Here is a 7,693-nt window from a genome sequence, read left to right as displayed (position 1 = left end):
TTTCCTTCTTTCTTGTCTTCTCAATGACTTTTTGCTTTCTTCATGTATGATGTTCTTGATGTCATCCCACAACTCTTCTGGTCTTTGGTCTTTAGTGTATAATGTATCTAATTTGTTCTTCAGATTATCTCTAAATTCAGGTGGGATATATTGAAGGTCATATTTTGGTTCTTGTGGACTTGTTTTCATTTTCTTCAGCCTCAGTTTGAATTTGCGTATGAGTAATTGATGGTCTGTTCCATAGTCTGTCCCTAGTTTTGTTTTCACTGATGATATGTATCTTTTCCATAATCTCTTTCTGCAGATGTAGTCAACTTGATTTCTATGTATTCCACCTGGTGAGGTGCATGTGTATAGTCATTTCTTATGCGGTCTAAAGAAGGTATTTGAAATGTACAAATCATTAGTTTTTCAGAATTCTATCATGCATTCTCTAGCATCATATCTATCACCAAGGCCATCTTTTCCAACTACTATCCTTCCTTTTTGCTCCCAGCCACATAAAATTCCCCAAATGTGGTGAGAGCCATAATTCATGAATTAAAAAAGGTTAAAGAACCCCAAACAGGATGAAATAACTCCTAACAATAACTTATCAAAATCAAACTGCTAAAAGCCAATGATGAATAATAATTTTGAAAGAAACTAAAAAAAAAAAAAAAAAAATGTGAATTACATATAGGCAGAAGAGCCCTGATAGCATAGTGGATTATGAGCTGGGCTACTAACTACATGGTCAGCAGTTCAAATCTACCAGCTGCTCTGTGGGGGAGAACAATGAGACTTCCTGCTATTTTGAAGATTTATATCCTCAGAAACCCTATCCAGGGTCACTGTGAGTTGGAACTGACTCGATGGCATACAACTAACATCACCACATATAGGCAAAAATTCAAATGGCTGCAATTTTTTCATCGGAAGCCATGGAGACCAGAAGACAGTGATAAAACATCTACAAAACAGTGAAAAAATTGTTAGACCAGAATTCTACATCCATAAAAAACATCCTTTAGGAGTAAAGGTGAAATAAAGACATTTTCAGATTAAGGAAAATTAAGATAATTTATTGCCAGGAGATCAAATCTACAAAAAATGCTAAAGTAAGTTGTTCCGGTTGAGAAATGATAATAGAGGGAAACTTGGATCTTCAGAAATGGAAATAAATTGATAGAGATAGTAAATATCTGGGTAAATGTAAAAGACTATTAATTCTTCTTAAGCTCTTTAAATTATATATGTTATTCAAAGCAAAAATAATTATGCTTCCGAAGGGATTTTCAGTATATGTAGCACACAGGACAATTAACAACATAAAGATCAGTTGATGGAGTAAAAGGACATATATGCTTCAGAACTTCTACATTTTATATAAAATGGTAATATATTAATTCTACATCAACTGTAAATTCAGGAATATATATTTTAATCAATAGGAATATATTTTAATAATGGTGGTGGTGGTGTGCCATTTAGTCATTACTACTCATAGCTACCTTACATAGGGTTTCTAAAGCTGTAAATCTTTATGAAAGGAGAAAGCATCATCTTTCTCTTGTGGATCAGCTGGTAGTTTCAAACTGCTGACCTTGAGGTTAGCAATCCAACTCATAACCACTATGCTATGAGAGCTCCTTATTTTAATAATAGAACATAAAACAAAACAAACTCTCTGTTACCAATGTTTGACACACTCAGGCTCTGCTTGTGCCTAGATTAATTCTTTACTCACACAGAGAAAAGGCTGAAGGAGCTCAGCTTCCTTTGTGAGCACCACTCCCCCATAGTCATTGGGTACTTCCATGTGGATGGTGCCGGGTAGATGTTCTATGTGCACCCTTTTTGTGCTGTAGTTGAGAAAAATCTCATTCTCTCCCTGCTAGAAACAGATATAGAAGTGGAGTTGGCCAGGTGCCAAATGGTGTTCATACACATTAAGAGACTATGAAAATTACTATGTACCCAGACCAGAGGAAAGACTTTTCCCAGAAGAATGAACCCAACTCCCAGCTTCTTTATCTCTAAGTCCTGTGTTTAGGCAGCCTGAATGGGAAGTGTAGAGGCAGACCATTCCTCCAATATAAACAAGTAAACTAAACAAATATAATCCAAAAGTCATAAATTAAAGAGGAAAACTAAAAAAAAAAAGTAAAGAATCCAAAAGAAGGCAGAAAGAGAGAGGGAGAGTGAGGACTAAACAAAACAAATCACAAAAATCAAAAGGAGACAAAAAGAAAAACACTATAAAATGGTAGATGTAAATTCAACCATATAAAAAAGTACACAAAAACCATGATCTGCATCCTAGTGACATGAATAACATCTGGGTCTTAAAAGCTTGGGAGCAGCCAGATATGCCAAAACCAAGAGCAAAGCAGGAAGAAGGTAATAAAAAACACAGTGAAGAAACAAGTCTACAAGCACCACAAACGTATCTATCTACCCTGAGACCAGAACTGGAGAACCACTGACTCCCTTCATTGACCATCTGATTGGCGCTACCGTAGTTGGTTCTGGATAGAACGGCATGGAAATATGAAGAAGATATCAAATTCTTATTCATTTATTTAAAGACAGACAAACTGGAACAGAGACAATCAGAGGAACCTATGAGAAAAACCCCAACAGTTTGTCAAAAGCAAAGATGAGACTATTAGGGGGCAGGAAAACTAGAGTACTGGAAAGGAAACAAATAGAACAAAATTAAAGAGAATACTGCCACATTGTGAAATATGTAAGTAATGTCACTGAACAATTTGTGTGAAAATTGTCAAATGGGAATCTAACTTGTTATGTAAACTTTCACCAAAAACTCAATAAAATATTTATTGAAAAATTTAATTATCTTAACACGTTATTGAAAGGTAAAGGTTAACAGAGTAGATAAACAAAAAGCAAGATCTTTTCATATGCTGTCTTTATTTATTTACTTATTAACTTTTTATTGTAAATTGAGTGAAGGTTAGCAGACAAAAAAGCTTTACTTTCATCCAATCATACATTTTGTTTCATCTCAATGATTGCAACCCCCTCCTTAACACAATAGTTATTGTGCTTCCTCCCTCTGGTTTCCCTGTTACATCTTATTTTTCACAAATCAACAAAGCAAAAATATTTGATGTACACATACAAAGCAATAAATATATATTCATTTAAATGTCCAAGGACACATTTTGTAAGCTAACCTCCTGCCTGCAGGCCACAGTCTTTCTCAGTCCATGAGCCTAGAGTCCACAGCTGCTCTGTCTCTCCATGCCATCTCCTCTGCTACCATCTCTGCTGTTGCCACTTTTCTAGGTAGGGTCTCACACTTCACTCATGCTCTTCCTTCTTGATGGTCCTGGGGTTCTTGGTTCCTGCAATGAAATATTAATGACTCCCCCCTTTCAGTTACACATCTTCTACAATTACAGTTGTGACAATTGCAATTAATCCTGCTAACAATCATTCACAATTGAATTTTATCACTACCATCCCATCCCCTTTCCCCAGATCCATCTAGAAAAGAGGAAAACGATTCAGTGGGGATTCTACATTACCCACCTCGTTCTGAAACTTAGCATACTCACAAAGGCATGTAAATCAGCAACTTCATGCCTTTATAGCCCCCCATTTTTTTCAAAAGCTTTTATTGTGAATTGAGTGATAGTTCACATGGAATAACATTGGTTTTGTAGTCAATCAATCATATTTTGCTTCATTGCAATGATTACAATCCCCTCCATGTACCATTGGTTAACAGTGTTTGCCTCTTTTTTTTTCATTTACACAAAAACAGGCAGGAATATATAATAGTTTAGACAACTAAAAGGTGCATTTTGCAAGCCAGCTTCTTGCCTGCCAACACACAACCTTCTTTTTCCATGAGTCTAGAGTCTCAGCTGCTATATCGTTCCATGCCATCATCTCTGCCTCTATCTCTGGTGTCACTCCTTCTCTGGTTAGGATCTCATGTTCCACTCATCCTCTTCCATCTTTATGGTCCTAGGCTCCTCTGTTCTTGGAATTTAGGATTAACTACCTCCCCCATTTTTGTTACACATCTTCTACCTTTACAGTTGTGACAATCGTAACTAGTTATTGTAACAATTACTCATTATTGAATCAAAAGAATCTTACCCCTATCTCCTTTCACCAGACACATTTAGACAAGATGAAAACCATCCAGTGGGGATTCTACCCCATCCCTCACTCTGAAACTAAACTCCCTCTTGAAAACTTGTAAGTCAGCCACTTCATGCCTTTATAGCCCCCCTCCCAACCCCCACTTAGGTTGCCAATGTCTAATTTGCCCATCCCTATCAACCCTGTGTGCTGAGGGCTTGATGTTTGATGTGAAGACTCTTTCCTTCTCAGTTGGCATTTTGAGCTATTACATCCATAAGTAAAGGTCAAGTTCATCAAATTGTAACAATTTACAGTTGCTTCCTTTATCAAATTTCTTTATTTTCCTCTAGTTGAATTCTGATCATCAAGCCATCCAAACTAAGTCAAATGGGTACTGTATGAAAGTTTGTAGCCCCCCATTTTTGATAGCCAATGTCTAAATTGCCTATTCCTGTCAACCCAGTGCTCTGAGAAAAGAAGCTTGATCCCTGATATGAAGAATTCTACCATTTCAGTTGGTATTTAGATCAACTGCATCCATAAGCAAAGGTCCAGTTTATCAAACTGTAGCAATTTATATTTGCTCACAGTATCAAGCATCTCTATCTTCATTGGGTTGAGTTCTGGTCAGCTAGCCATGCAAGTTAGCTCCAATGGGTACTATGTGCATGCACTTCTCCCTGCACTTCAGACCAGTTGGCTGCTTCAATGTCACCTCTAGCACCCAGTGGCTAGATCAGTGCCCATGGGCTTGGGAGTTCATACATGGAGATATACTTTAAATATAAAGACAGAAAAAAGTTGAAGATAAATACATGTAAATGGAGAAAGAGTTATCATAGAAAAAATAGGCCTAAAAGGATTGGAGTTTCTATTTTAATATCAGATAAAATATACTTAAAGACAATGTGCATATTCCTAGTGATAAAGAGGGCTATTTAATCATTAGAAAAAGGTCAGTTAATCAGGAAGCTCTACAGCAATATGTGTATGTGCACCTAAGAAAAGAGTCCCAAATTATATTTGATCAATTTGTAGCAAAAATAGAAATTTCATAGTTACAATAGATTTTAATATCCATCTCTTAGCAATTTACAGAACTAGACAAAAACTAGTAAAGATATTGATAATTTGAACTATACTATTAACCACCTTAATTTGTCACATTTATAGAACTTCCAACAATTGTAGAACACACATTCCTTTCAAGAGCAGAGGACATTCATTAAGATGAAAACAATGGCCAGAAAACCAGATGCTGGGTCATGAAACAGGTGTCAATAAATTTAAACAGATCAAAGTCATGCAAAGTGTATTTTCTGACCACAACAGAATTAAATGAGCAATGATAATATCTTATCCAATGAGTACCAATAGGGGACTTCTTCAATCTGATAAAGGTAATATAAGGGTAAAAGAATAGTTTTTTTTTTTCCCTCTGACATTGGGAACAAGTCAAGAATTCTTGCTTTTATTATTTTTGTTTAACATTGTTCTCAAGATCTTAGTCACTGCTCTATGGCAAGAAAAAGAAATATGATTAATAATACTGAAAAATCCCAGGAAGTCTATAAAACAATTACTAAAACTAATGTATGGATATATTAAAGTTGCAAGATATAAGATTAATATAAAATTTAAAAAGCAATCTAATTCTTCTTAGCACCACACCTTAAAATGTTTTTGGTTGTCATTGGTTTAATACCAACTCATAGTAACTGAAATACTTATCATTAGCCATTCATGAAAAGTGTTTTAAAAACAAACAAACAGTGGTGTATTTCCTTTGTATATGTTGTTGTTGTTGTTAAGTGCCTTCATGTTGGTCCCAACTCATAGGGACCCTGTATAGGGTTTCTGAGGAGTAGCTGGTGAGCTTGAAACACCAGCCTTATGGTTCAAACTGATGTTGCAGTCCAGCACATTAACCTACAGCACCAAGAGTTTAAATAGCAATACACAACAAACAACTCTCACAGTAATCTTGATTTATAAGCCTTGGCATGGTGCTGTTGAATAAGCACTGGACTGCAAGGTCGGCAGTTCAAACTCACTAACCACTCCTCAGAAACCGGATGCAGAGTTGCTATGAGTTGGAACTGACCCAATGACACTTAACAACAACAACAAGGCATCCATCTAAGGCTTTAGGGCATGCTGAGCATAAAGAACATTTTGTCACAGCTTGTGGCACTATGGGTAAATGCACTGTACTGAAAAGTTGGTTTGAGCCACAAGATTGGTGGGTAGTTTGAGCTCACCAGCAGTCCTCAGAAACCCTATATAGAGCTGCTATGGGTCAAAACTGACTCGACAGCACTTAACAACAACAAAACAACATAGCTAAGGAAGGCAGCATACTTGCCAGCCAGTAGGGTGTTTTTGCCTCTTCCCTTACAGAAGGATAATATTCACCTGAGGAAAAAGATCACTGAGGCAAAAGCTGGCAAAGAAAATTACAGAAACTAAAATCATACAGAAATTTAAGATAATATCAATGAATCATTTAGAGTGATAAATTATAGTTAGATGAATATATGAGTAATAATATCCTTTCTGGGAGTTCTGTTGTGGCATGATAGGATAAGCACTGGACTGCAAGGTTGATTTGAACCATAAGGTTGATGGTTCATACTCACCAACCACTCCTCAGAAATCCTATAAAGGCTCACTATGAGTCAGGACCAACCCAAAGGCACTTAAGAACAACAATATCCTTTCTGAGGAGTCCCTGGATGGTTCAGCTAACACACTTGGTTACTAACTGAAAGGTTAGTGATTCAAGTCTGTCCAGATGTGACTTGAAAAAAATATCTGACAATTTACTTCTGAAAAATCAGTCATTGTATGGAGGTAGACCTATGCTCCATATTGGAAGGAGGGCAGGCTTTGAAAATGCCTGAGAAGGAATTCAGAAAAATAACAATGAAATGTATCAAAACACTTTACAGAGGAGTTGAGAAAAATAAGGAAGAAGTCAGGAAAGTGTTATAGGAACAATTAAATCAGATAGATACAGTATTGGAAACAATTCAAAACCTGCAAAAAGAGATCCAAATGATTAATAATAAAATATCAGAAATAGACAATACACTGAAAGGGCAAAGAGATAGATGAGGAGATGGAAGGCAAAACTAGTGAGCTAGGAGACAAATCTCTCAATACTACTTAAATAGAAGAACAAGCAGAAAAAAGGATAATGAAATCTGAAGAAAGTCTAAGATTCATGTTGGACAACATGAAGAGGAATAACTTAAGAATTATTGGCATTCCAGAACAGGAAGAATCACACAGGTCCACAGAGAAGATGCTTGAAGATCTGCTGGAAGAAAAAATTCCAAATATCCTGAAAAGATAAGCCTTCTAGAACCTCAACAAACCCCAGGAAGGATAGACCCCAAAAGAAAATCACCAAGACGTATCATAATCATGCTCTCCAAAATCAAAGATAAGGAGACACTCCTGAAAGCAGCTAGGGGAAAAGAGAAGTGTTACATACAAAGGCAAGCAAATCAGATTAAGCTCGGATCTTTCAGCAGGAACCATGCAGGCAAGAAGGCAATGAGGAAACATATATAAAACCCTGAAA

The sequence above is a fragment of the Chrysochloris asiatica genome, unplaced genomic scaffold (assembly GCF_000296735.1).
Source record: "Chrysochloris asiatica unplaced genomic scaffold, ChrAsi1.0 scaffold00263, whole genome shotgun sequence".
NCBI lineage: Eukaryota > Metazoa > Chordata > Mammalia > Afrosoricida > Chrysochloridae > Chrysochloris > Chrysochloris asiatica.
The sequence above is the reverse complement of the archived record's forward strand: the minus strand, read 5'-3'. Positions refer to the sequence as shown.